At 34.2% G+C, this 13,575-nt stretch overlaps 1 pseudogene; it reads right to left on the bottom strand.

The window, feature by feature from the left end:
• Positions 1–11,239: 11,239 nt before the first annotated feature.
• LOC114310050 (cytosolic invertase 1-like) lies at positions 11,240–13,375 on the bottom strand (annotated as a pseudogene).
• Positions 13,376–13,575: the final 200 nt, after the last annotated feature.

Below are 13,575 nucleotides of genomic sequence, written 5' to 3'. Positions count from 1 at the left end.
GAGATAAATAATCACGCTCGAGCGTCAAAATGGCCGCTCGAGCGGAGAAGCAAAAACAAAGGGCCTGCTCGAGCGTTAAAAGCCCCGCTCGAGCGTGAAGGCCAAAATCTGGGCATCAATTTTTGGTTTCTAAACACAACCAACCTGTTCTCAACCTGCCCAACACAACCCAAGACTCAAATATAAAGAGTAGAGGATAGAAATGAGAATAAGACAACGACCAACATCCACGGAACCAAGTCCATAATACAATTAAATAATGAAGGGAAAACCGGGATCGCTATAGTTCATATTTCGATTATTTAATAAATCATAAAAATTACTATGTGAAGCATACAAGTATGGACTATGTCATTTATTTTGGAATAATTTCATTTCATGTAGTTTTGAAAGAGTTTTGGAGATGTGCAACCTAAATAAATTGAGTTTACAAACATGAAAATCAACACTATTTCAAATTAAGCGACACAACCTCCATCCACTGGCATTCATACAGTTATATTAAGTAAGCAAGTAACCACATGGTAGGATGCTTAAACATAATAAGAAAAACGCACACAAACATGATGCTAAAGCAGAAAAACGCACATATTTACCGGCATCCCTCAAACAGCTACAAAACAAAGTTAGTAAAGCATACATGATCCTATCCTAATGCAATTTACTCAAGAGATGCAACTAAAGATTCGGCTTCTAAGATATGAAATGTGAATCATCTCAAGAATATGAGGTAGCGCACATAATCACATAGGAATTGATTAAATCCACAAATGCAAACTTAGCCGAATCAAGATGCATGAAACATAGATGCAAAGCATGGATACGACAAAAAATAAAATAAAATAAACATGATGCATATTTACAAATAAGGAAAGCAAGTAAAAGAACGGGATAGAAAGAAGTGGGGCGGGAAATTATTACAATACTTTGAATAAATTATTACAAATCAAATTAGAGGGGGGGTGAGGAGAATATTACAACAAAATAAAAACTTCACAATACACTCAAAATAAAATAAACAAAATAAAAAAAAAAGTTTCATATGCCTTAGAAACCACCGAAAGTTGGTTAACATCGGAAGACAATGCCGTCTTGTCCAAAAGAAGCTAACCGGCCAGCCAAATAGGCCGGCCAGCCAACTAGGCCTAGCAAAACCTGTCTCATTGCGAAACCAAGAAAAAGAAAAAACAAGAAATATGTAGGTGGCTCAACTAACCACTACCAGTTAGATTAAAAACAAGCAAACAAATATAAAATAAAATAAAAAGTGCAAACTTACAACAAAACTAACATGAATCTAAAACAAGAAAACAAATATAAAATAGAACATACAAGATTACAACAAAACTAATATGAGACTAATACAAGAAAAATATAAGTCAGGAAATGCAAGATTACAACATAATTACTATGAAACTAAAACAAGAAAACAAATATAAGATAGAACATGCAAGATTACAACAAAACTAACATGAACCTAAAAAACAAAACAAAAAAACAAATATGAGTTAGAACATGCAAGATTACAACAAAACTAATATGAAACTAATACAAGAAAAATATAGGTTGCATTTGGTAGAGTTTTCTAAATATTCTTTGAGAATAGAGTTGCATTTTGAGTTTGTGAGTTTTGGAATTATGATTTGAGTGTGAAAAATTTGTTTGGTGAATGAGTTTTGAAAAGAGTTTTGAATTGAATGGGAAATTTTTGATGTGACATATGATATTTGATACAAAAACTTACAACTCATAACCAAAAACACAACTCAAAATTCTATTAAAGCTCATAAAAAAATTTTAAAATTTCAAAAAATATTTTTTATTGAATATATAAAAATTAACATGTGTCAATTGCAAAAAAAAAAAAAATTTTGCACTGTTCCGATCAACCGGCCGGACAATCGGTGGGACGACCAATTAGCATAAATTCTCCAACCTTCGACCGCGTTTTCAAAAGTAAGTGTGGAATTAATTTTTAAAAATCCTAAACAAGCACTATGCTCAAATCAAGAGCTCTACCAAACAGAGCCATAAGCTAGGAAATGCAAGATTACAACATAATTACTATGAAACTAAAACAAGAAAATAAATATAAGATAGAACATGCAAGATTACAACAAAACTAATATAAACCTAAAATAAAATTTAAAAAAAAAAAAGCAAATATGAGGTAGAACATGCAAGATTACAACAAAACTAATATGAGACTAATACAAGAAAAATATAAGCTAGGAAATGTCAGATTACAACACAATTACTATAAACTTAAAACAAGAAAGCAAATATAAAATAGAACATGCAAGATTACAACATGAACTTAAAACAAGAAAGCAAATATGAGGTAGAACATGCAAGATTACAACAAAACTAATATGAAATTAAAGCAAGTGAATAAAAATAAATAAATAAATAATTATGAGTTAAACAAACCACTTAGATTACAACAACACACTATGAAATATAAAGTAAGAAAATAAATATGAGATAAACAAACCACTTGGATTATAACAAAACACTAAGAAATAAGAAGCAAGAAAATAAATATGAGATAGAAAATATAAGAAAATGAAAGATTAGAAATTCACCTTCCAAGGAAAGATTGAACTTTTTGATTTCCAAACTTTCTCTTGATCACCTTCAAGTTTAGGAAGTGTGTTCTCAATCCTCACTTTGAAACTAGAATGGAACTCTAGGTATGTATGGTGGAAAAATGGCTAACTCTCTTATTTTTTCTCACTTTCAACAACACTCACTCTTTCCTTTGATCAATCACTACTGAAATTTAGCTATTTCAGAATTTTTGGAGGAGTTTTGGGTGTAGGAAAGATGGAATTTTAGTTTGTATGGAAGGTATGGGGTGTATATAGAAGATATGAGTATTTTTAGCTCAAAAACTCAATTTTTCTCTCTTTTTTCACTGTTTTCTCACTCTTTTCTCTTCAATTTCGTGGTTCTCTCTCTCTCTCTCTTACAATATGATCATTTTATATAAAAAATGAGGGAGAGTGAAGGTCAAAAAGAAGGTGGGAGAGAAGGTGGGAGACAAGAATGTGATAGGAGGACAAATTTTCAAGGTGGTTGCATGGGATACTCCTTTATAGATGCAAACAAAACCTCTTTGTGACAATGAGGGATGATTAGGTATGTATTTGGTGATATATGGTTGGCCAATAAGATAGGGGAGTGTCCCACACACAAGAAAAAAATGCAAAAAATACACCTTTGCCTACTGGTTTGAAATGGTCAAATATTATTTGAGGGAAAATATAACACAAGACAAAGCTTTGGCAAAGTAGTTAAGGTGTTAGGTGTGGAGTCTTAGGTTGGGGGTTCAAACCCCTTCACCAGCATTCCTTGAATTCATTTTTTTGGGTAAAGACAAGTCAGCGCCACGTCATCAGCAAGGACCAATCCAGTCACGCCATGTCAGCATCCCAGTCAACACTGACAGAATATTTTACATATAGACGAAATATTCCCTGACTTAACAGAATATTCCCTCACATAACTGAATATTCCTTGAGTTTATAATTTGGCCCAGAAGTTTTAAATAATTATACTATAACCCAGATTTTGGGATAATTTTTCAGTGAGGCCCCCAAAAGTGCAGAGAAAGTTGATCCTAGCTAAACGAACCATTCTGGATGCAACCATGAGGTCAGAATATGCCCTTGGAAAGGTAATTTGTGGCTGTTTAGGGTTGGAAATAGGGCTCAATTTCTAAGTTTTCTTCTTGAGGATTCTGTGAGAAACACCTTCATGTTTTGTCATCATAGGGTAATCAAAAGAAAACGCTCAAGTCTTAGGACCGGTCAAAATGGGGTGTCTACAAATAGTGGGGATCAAATAATTTCTGAAAATATTTTATCCATGCCTAGCTCTTCTACTCCATCTCAAGTTTTTTAAGAATAAGAAAATTCTCAAATCCAACCAAGAAGGAGTAAACGAGCTAGAGTTGAAAAAGATTTTGGTCTTGACTATTATCTTTACAATGTGGAAGAAATTTCTCTTATGGTGCAAGAAGCTTTCTCATCACCTGATGCTATTTTCTGGAGAGAGGCTATAAATGATGAGGTAGATTCACTACTTTCAAATAAAACGTGGAAGCTAGTAGATTTACCTCCAGATTGTAAAACTATTAGGTGTAAATGGGTCATTCGTAAAAAACATAAACCGGATGGAACTATAGATAAATATAAAGCGAGACTTGTCACTAAAGGTTTTAAACAACAAGTTGATCTTGATTTCTTTGATACTTTTTCTCCAGTCACTAGAGTTGCATCCATTAGACTATTGATAGCAATGGCTACAATTCATGATTTAAAAATTCATCAAATGGATTTGAAAACAGCATTTTTAAATAGAGATCTAGGTAAGGAGATTTACATGGACCAACCTGAGGGCTTTGTGGAGCCTAGCCAAAAAAGTAAGGTGTGTAAGTTAACTAAATCCCTTTATGGTTTAAAACAAGTTTCTAAACAGTGATGTGGGAAATTTGATTCTTGCATGCTTGAGAATGGCTATAAGACTAATGAATGTAATAAGTGCATATCTTATAAAACTTGTAAGAATGCACATGTGATTATTAGCCTATATATGGATGATCTACTTATCTTTGGCTCTAATTTGCATATTATAAATGAGACTAAAAATATCCTTAATAGCCACTTTCATATGAAAGATCTTGGTGAAGCCAATTTTATTTTGGAAATTAAAATTACCAAAACTAATGATGGCATTTTTCTTGATCAAACGCATTATGTTGAGAAAATTTTAAAGAAATATAACTTTGTAGATTGTAAACATGTTGCTACTCCTTTTGATGCATGCATACATTTAGCTATTCTAACAAATGAAAAATAAGTGATTAATCAAAAGGAATATGCTAGCATGATTGGTAATTTGAGATATGCTACTGACTGTACTAGACCTGACAGTGCATATGTTGTTAGAGTACTTAGCAGGTTTACTAGCAAGCCAAGTCGAGATCATTGGCTAGCCATAGGTAGAATTATGAGATATTTATCTAGTACCAAAAATTATGGTTTATTTTATAACAAGTATCCTGTAGTACTTGAGGGATATAGTGATGCCGATTGGAACACTTCGTCAGGTGATTCTCTCTCTACCTCGGGTTTTATTTTTACCTTGGGTGGTGGTGCTATAAGTTGGAAGTCTAAAAAACAGACTATAATTGCTAATTCTAATATGGAATTTGAACTTATAGTGTTAGCTTTAGCATGTGAGGAAGTGAATTGGTTGAGATATTTATTACATGAAATCCCTTTTTGGGAAAAACCAAGTCCTTCAGTGTTAATTCGTTGTGATAGCAATACTCTATTGGTAGAGTGAACAACCATTTTTATAATGGTAAATCCAGACCTATTCAAAGGAAACACAGTAATGTGATCACAACTGTGAATTATGTAAAATCTTGTGATAATCTTGCGAATCTGTTAACCAAGGCCTGGGCAAGAGATAGGGTCTGGAATACATCAAGAAGGATGGGTTTGAAGCCTATAAAATCATAAGTCATGTATGAGGACACCCAACCTAGGGACCAGAGATCCTATAACTAGGTTCAATGGGATATATGGTGGTTGTAAAAAATGCACTTCTTAATATTTTGTTATTCATCCCTATGATATAAGTGTAGTTGTCATGTAATGTTGAAGGGTTGAGTTTTTATACTCTTAATGAAATTCTGTAACTCTTGTTGAGTGGGGTGTATAAATTACAAGAACATCCTTGATAGATTTCACCTATGTGAGCATGAAAGTGGAGCCGCTTCTATGAGAATAAGGCTTATTCTTAAATATGCCCATGAAAACTAGGATAGGCACAAGGCCGTAATGTGCTGGCTATTAAAAGTTCATGTCAACACCTAGATTATTATGTGTGAGCAGTAATACTTTATTTCCCCTAAATAGTCATAGTTCAAGTCTGAGACCACTACTGACTCTGGAGTAGAAGTTGTTGTTTCACTAATGAAGGTTCAATGCAGAGCACACCTTCATGATGCATACTGTCTATCATTGGTTGGTAATGTCTCTCGTCCTTGTTGATATTAAAAAGAGTGGGGGATTGTTGGACCATTTTAATATCTTTTCACTGCTACAAAAACAAATAAAGATCACACTTTTTTTGTGTGATGTATATTATTTAATCACATCTTTTAAGTTTTATTAAAGTGTGATCTTTGGGAGTGTGATTAAAAGGGGTCATTTTTAATCACACTTTTTAAGTATGCTTAACAACATTTAGATCACACCTTTTAAGTGTGATTAAAAATATTTAAATCACATCTTTTAAGTGTGATTAATAACATTTACAGCACACCTTTTAAGTGTAATTAAAAATATTTAGATCACATCTTTTAAGTGCGATTAAAAATATTTAGATCACATCTTTTAAGTGTGATTAATAACATTTAGATCACACCTTTTAAGTGTGCTTAATAATATTTAGATCACACCTTTTAAGTGTGATCAATAACTAATAAAATCTGTGTTAAAAAAAGAATTCGACATATTTGAAAAATAATCAATATTATTTTTGTATGCACATTGGAAGAATGTAATACACAATATATACTATACTTTGAATCATAACCACATATTGAATGGAATAACATCATATATTTCATAAATGAAAATTAAATGTTCAAAAGTATATACAAAGGAATTAAATAAAAAAAATTAATTGTGCTTACATATATTAAAAAATGAAAAAACTTAAAAAAAACTAAGTTCTTTAATTCTTTGACCATATTTTGGATCTCTCCAAGAAATTTTTGAACTGAAAAATGAAAACACAAATTAATTCAGAAACCGCAGTAGCATATTAATAAACTAACTATGAATATTTATAGAGACTATTCTAATCTTACAAAAGGTACAGTCAGACTTTTTCTCATCATACTGACTCTTCATCTCCTGCTTTAATAGAAAAAGAATAACTACTTTGATTGAATAATCAATTCTCATGGAAAAAATGGACCAAATATCTTAAGATAGCTTAATATCAACTATGACTACAGGGCAACAATGCTCAAGAGAAGGAACAGGGTTGTGCAAACATTTTATCCGTGCCCTTAAATATAGGAAAACTCTATGTGTTAAAAGATTTCAGCAGTTAACTCATCATCAGACATGAACATGCAGAAAACAAATTAATAACCAGAAGAGTGTTGTCATCTCCATTTAAAACACTTACCAATATCAGTTGTTTGCAAAGATGGAGATGCATTCACAGGAGATAAACCTGCAGACGCATCCACAGGAGATGGAGCTGTTGACATGTGAGCTGGGACCTCAATCGAGTTTGCCTCTGACAGTGAAGTCGTCGACCTCCTCTTATTGGCTTGCCCAGGTGGCATCTGTGTAGTCTTTGTATGTAACAAATGAATTGTAAGCAACTAAAACCAAAAATTTTAAATGCTGACAATTCAAGAAATTATAAGATAACCTAATAGTCTAATATTAGAACCACATTACGTCACGCCCTATTTTTCAATTACTCTGAAACATTACCAAAGCCTTTAAATTAGATCCATTTTTTTTTTTAAAGGTCTATTACCCTTAGGTGATAGAAACACAATGATACATGTTCTCTCTCTTCATGAATATTACAATGACAACAATAATACATGCCAAGCTTTCGCTACGGAGCTACAAATAAATAATTACAAACCACAAGATACATTTTTCATTCCATTAACATCTATGATAAGTTTTACACATAAGGTACATAGAATCCATACTCTTCAACTAATGAATCCGAAATTCTCTTCCTGAAAAAGAATAAAACAACGAGGGGTGAGCACTAATGCCTAGTAAGAATCTCATAGGTCTACAACCATAGCAACCACATAGATAGAAATGATCATACATGCAAAGTGATATCATTTAGTAAGATGGCATTTTGTAAGCTCAAAATATTATACCAAAAAGTATCTTTTCTTAAAATTTCACTTGAACCTTTTAAGAAAACTCCTTGCCATAAATGTAGTCTCTCATCATTAAGAAGCCATAAATTTTCTTTGAAAACAAGTACACTTAAGGAAGAACATCATCTTATATTCATTAACCCGATTCCAAATTATTCCTCATTTTGTTTCCATTTTAATATTCCACATTTCATTTTCATTCTAACATTAGACATTTCATTTCCATTTCTAATTACCATACTCCATAACATCAAAATCCAAAGGATTAGAGTTCAAGCATAACACAAGAATCACAAACCCTTTTTAATTCAATTTCCCAATTACTTACAAAACAAAGCTCATAGTCTTCCCTTTGTCACAAGCAATCCATTGAGTTCATCATCACTAGCCCTTAATCCAATTACCCACATAATGCCAATTTCAATCCTTAAACCATTTCCCTTCAGTTCATTTTCAATTCATTTATTCTTCTCAATTCATGAGTAAATTTCATTATTTCACAACAACCAAACTGAGACTACAACTCAGTGATTTTCCCAATCATACAAAATATACATAAACACTTCAAACTGCCATTTTACGAAAATTTCGTCCGCAGGATCGGCACCCATGTATAAACTTCGGGACTTTCACCCAGGACACTCCGGCCAACTTAGTTAGAATGGAGTCCATCCCCTTTCTCCTCCCAAACAATGGAGTCCATCCCCTTTCTCCTCCCAAACAAACATACATATACAATGTATTTAATCACACAATCACACATGAAGTACATCCCCTTTCTCCTCCCAAACAATCATACATATATAATGTATTAAAACACACAATCATATTCAATGACAACCATTTCTCAGACTTATCATATTATTTACTCTTTTCAACTAGCACAATACATGTGATCCAAAATATGATTTTCAAATGAAACAAGTGCTCTTAAACATAGCACAAGAATTTCCAAAACATACAGTTTAAATCCTCAAAATTCATTACATTCTCCATGATATGCATGATTTATAAATAGTCCGGTTTGCCTAGTCAACATGCAATTTCTACACCAATCGCAGCTATCCTCCACCGATAGCCCAAAACAAATACATCTAAACCGATATATAAATTCCTTTAAAGATATGCTTTTTTCCAAAATCTCATATGGGAGTGATAATGCATATCAAACTCCATCATCATCATTAATAATCCTCCGATTTCACACTTACACTGACAATTTTAATTGCTTATACAAAATAACAATTTGATCCAATTAGGGAAAAATTTCCTTTATTTATATCAACCCAAAATCAATACAACCCAACACAACTCAACTTAATTCAACACAACTCAACATAGTCAACACAATTCAACATAATCAACACTATTCAACATGATTCAATTCAACACCACTAGATATAATTCAACATAATTCAAGGTAAATTCTTAAATCCCATCTCATCATTCCATAACCGAGTTTATGTCATCTATATCATTAATAAATCATTTCCCCCAATTTCCTTTCTCATTATAGCATGATTTACAATGCTCATAACAAAGTTCATTCGCAAATTTTAAACACAATTTTCAAATATAACCAAATTCCAATTAAACTTGTACGTATATAATTCAATTTATCAATTTCATGATTCTACTTTCAATTTGGGTCAAATCATTGATTATCATCATGAATCAACCTAGGGTTTCTAGAAAACCTAGAAATTTCAAGAAAAAAAATCAAATTTCTTAACCCATTACTTTTTATTCCAACTTTCCCATTGATTATACACCTGGGGTTCACAATCCACCATTTTAACCCATCAATTGAACTCCCAACATCTAAAACCCTAAACCCCCAATTCTCATAATATACTCTAGATGCCCAAAAATGTAGGTTTTGTATGTATATAATCAAAATACCACAAATCTATCTATTTATGGAAGTATTGAGGAAGAACAAGAACCCCTACCTCAAGAATCAAGCAAAGGAGCGAAGCTTTGATGAGAATCCGTCACAAATCCGAGCTTCAATCGGTTGAAAATGTTGATCTTCTCTTGTTCTCCATCCTTAATGCAAGATCCATGGTCGATTTATTGATAAAAGTGAAGGAAATCAAGGTTTTTAGGGCTAGGTTTTCGGACCTAGAATGAGAGCAAAGAAGAGGGGAAAAGAAAATGTAAGAAATGATCTAAAAATCACGTTTTTAAGCTGCTGAACTCGCGCAGTCCGCTCGAGCGTCCATTTTCCCACTCGAGCGTACCTGCTTCCAGCACAGATTCCGAAACTTCGAACAGGTATAACTTTCCCATCCGGACTCCGTTTTAGGTCGTTCTTGTGTCCAAATTGAAGCCCGGAAAATAAGCTTTCCAATGGTTCTAGCCTCATATCCAAATTCAAAGTGTGAAAAAAGAAAATGGCAAAAGAGTAACGGTTGTTCGTAGGAAGATTATCCGAATTAAAGTTTTTGGTCCAATCTTAATTTACCATCATGTTACCACTTCTATCAATGACCCAAAATAAAACTAGGAGGCTCCAAAGACAATACTAAAAGGGTCAAAAACAATCCCACTAGCCTCAGAAATTCAAACTCAACCAGGCAGACCGCTCGAGCGCCTAATCTCGCGCTCGAGCACGCAAACCAACAAAGCCGGCCGCTCAAGTGACCACTCCTACACTCGAGCGAGAATTCACAACTCTCAGAATTTTGGACAGACTGCAAAAATACTGGAAGCCTCACAAGTCCGCTCGAGCGTCAACTCCCCCGCTCAAGCGGAAGGAAAAATTCTAGATTGCTACACATTACAACTCATGAAATTATCAACAAAAAAATTCATTACAATTTAAATACTGCTGCTGCTGCTATCAAGAAAAGAAGAGAAAAATATTAAGAACCAACAAGTTGCTGTTGCAGCATGAAGCTGCTGCTACAGCAAGTTGTTGCCACAATGCACAAAAAACCAAATACAAGTTGTTGCTGCCCCAATGATGCAACAAAGAGCAGGACAAAGAGCTGCTACAATGCACACAGCTGCCACAAAGAGCCACTATTGTACATGACTATTGCGACAGGGCAATTTTGTATGGATGCACTACTAAAAAAAACACTTTTTGCGACCGCCACAAGCCGTCGCAAATAATAAAAATACAGTCGCAAAAGACTTTTTGCGATGGCCTATGCAACCGCAGATGGGGAACGCAAATGTGGGGGTGGCAAATACTTTTTGCGACGGCAAAGTGCGACCACCTAAACTACTTTTTGCGACAGCTATTTTTCCGTCGCAAAAAAAAATTAAAAAATAAAAAACACTTTTAGCGACCATTATTTTACTATTGCAAATAATTATTTCTTTAAAAAAAAATAAATTTATCAGGACTACTAAAGATTGGATGGCTTCTCTATCATGGTTTTTGCAACCAGATAGCCAGCAATGCTCCATATCTGGTACCTCCTCGCTTGCTTTCCCACGTAACGACCTGTCTTACCATCATAATACTCGGGCCACCCATCTTTCGAAATTCGCTGCTCCAACCAGCTCTATTGCTCTCTTTGCAATTTGAGGCCTACCGGTCTTGATACATGCTGCTGTCAGCAACCATACCAGAACTACACGAACAAATGCACCACAACAAGAAAACATTAGATACTATACAACCCTTTTAATGCTTATTTGTTCTCAGTGATAAGGCAAAAAAATACATTTATGTTTCCCTTTGTTGACTATGAACTCATATCAGCTCTACATTATAAGATAACCTATTTCAACTATAAACTAATCTGTGTTTCTTTTGAGACCTGATTCCTAAGATGCTAATTAGTGTAGTCATCTTATGCTAATAGTAAAGTATGTGTTTCCATAGCATGAATGAGACATAAAAGTGTTTTTAACATATCTAGCATTGTGCACAAACTTAATTCTCACCTGGCCAAGTTCCATCATTATAGTAACTCCAGCGAGTATTCTTTGGATCACAACCAGTGACAATCCTCCACTGGTGTCCTTCCAGTGCCGAGTAAGTGATTTTCAGAGGCATTTCCCCAATCAAGTCCTCCCAGTGCTCCTCAATTAGATCCATGATAGCAGTAGCTTGAGCAGGTGTGGCTAGAGAGCTCAAGATGGCGATGCAGTTCCCAACTAAGAACCAACGGAAGTCCATGCGAGCTGGGCTGACATTGCCAATGAAATACCCTCCTCGCAAGGGCATGAAATCAAACACCCAATCTGGTATAGATTCATGAATGACATTGAATTTATTGATAGTAGTGTCGGAGTACTCCTCAGTACAGTAGCGATAGATGTTATTCAATTGAGTGAAATCAAGCCAGTAGTAATTTTGTATGTGGAAGCTCAGGGCTGTAATCCTCTTGTCCATCCGCTCAATCAATTCCTTGCCACCACCCTCTGGTTTTAACATTTGTTGTGCACACCTCAGTGCAAAAAAGAAGAGGGCCTGGATCTCAATTGGATAACCATATATTCCTTGTTCCAAATGTAATTGAAAAATAGAAGTTATAATCTAATATATGAAAGCAAGTTAAGTGGTAATTGAGAAATGATACTGTCAATTTGCCAAAAAAAGTGTTAGACTCAAGCAAGCACCACTCCGTGCCATGCAGTTCATGCTGCCATAAAAACTCCAAAATTGGATCAGACCAAGCTCAATTAAAATTGGGTCAAACATGCTCAAATAATGCCAAGCATGCAAGTTGGACATTTTATCTTAAAACCACATATGTAGTAGAAATACCATACTCAAAACAAAATATTAGAGCAGCATTATGCAAACTATCAACTTAAAAGATGGATCTAAGGGTGGGCCTATGTTTGGATGAAGGGGGGCCATGGCCCCTCTTGGGTCTCAAAATTTCTCTTGGGCAGACTTTTTGCTTCCTATAAGAGTGCTAAGCCATCATTATAGGCCCAGAATGATTAGCATAAAGCAGTCCGAAAAGGTAATAATTTAGATGGAAATTGATATCAATAAACATTTAAAAGTACCTTGGATTCAACTATGTATCCAAGCAGGGTTGCCAGCACAGGAGTGCTGCAAGGTGAAGCAACTAATGTGAATGTAAGCCTAGCCAAATATGCTTGCACACCTGACATGTCAGATTTTTTAAAATGTTAGCACTTTCAAGCTGTAAGCACAGCTGAGAGCCAGCTAAACCCTAGTGATGAATACTTGAGAAGCTGATGGTAAAATTAGAAAGTCCATTACCTGAAGAGAAATTAGCAGCAGCAGTACGAGGATCAAAGTTGTTGAAAAATGAAGGCAGCTGTAACTCAATTATCTGTAATATCGGCCAGCAAGACCATGGAATATAAACATACAAAAAAAGCATATTTTTGAAAAATAATTCCTACATAATTTAGAACTAAAGCTTGTTAAGCTGTGTTGAATTGAGTAATCCATACATCAAAATTTGAACTTGCAATGAATACCATAGTATAAAACTACATGACCAAATGATAGAGGTTCAAAAAGACATTCCACCAAACGATATTCCAAGAAAAGAGAAAAGACAAGTAAAAATTAGCTGCCAGTAAAGCCTTCTTTCCACCACAAAACTAAAACTATCAACCTGATCCTAGAATATTAAATAGTTTTGATTCATATATTTTCCTTAATAAAAACAACAACAAAG

Source organism: Camellia sinensis, chromosome 11 (assembly GCF_055761805.1).
Source record: "Camellia sinensis isolate YWXY chromosome 11, ASM5576180v1, whole genome shotgun sequence".
Lineage (NCBI taxonomy): Eukaryota > Viridiplantae > Streptophyta > Magnoliopsida > Ericales > Theaceae > Camellia > Camellia sinensis.
Note: the sequence above shows the minus strand (reverse complement) of the source record. Positions and strands in the feature narration are given on the sequence as shown.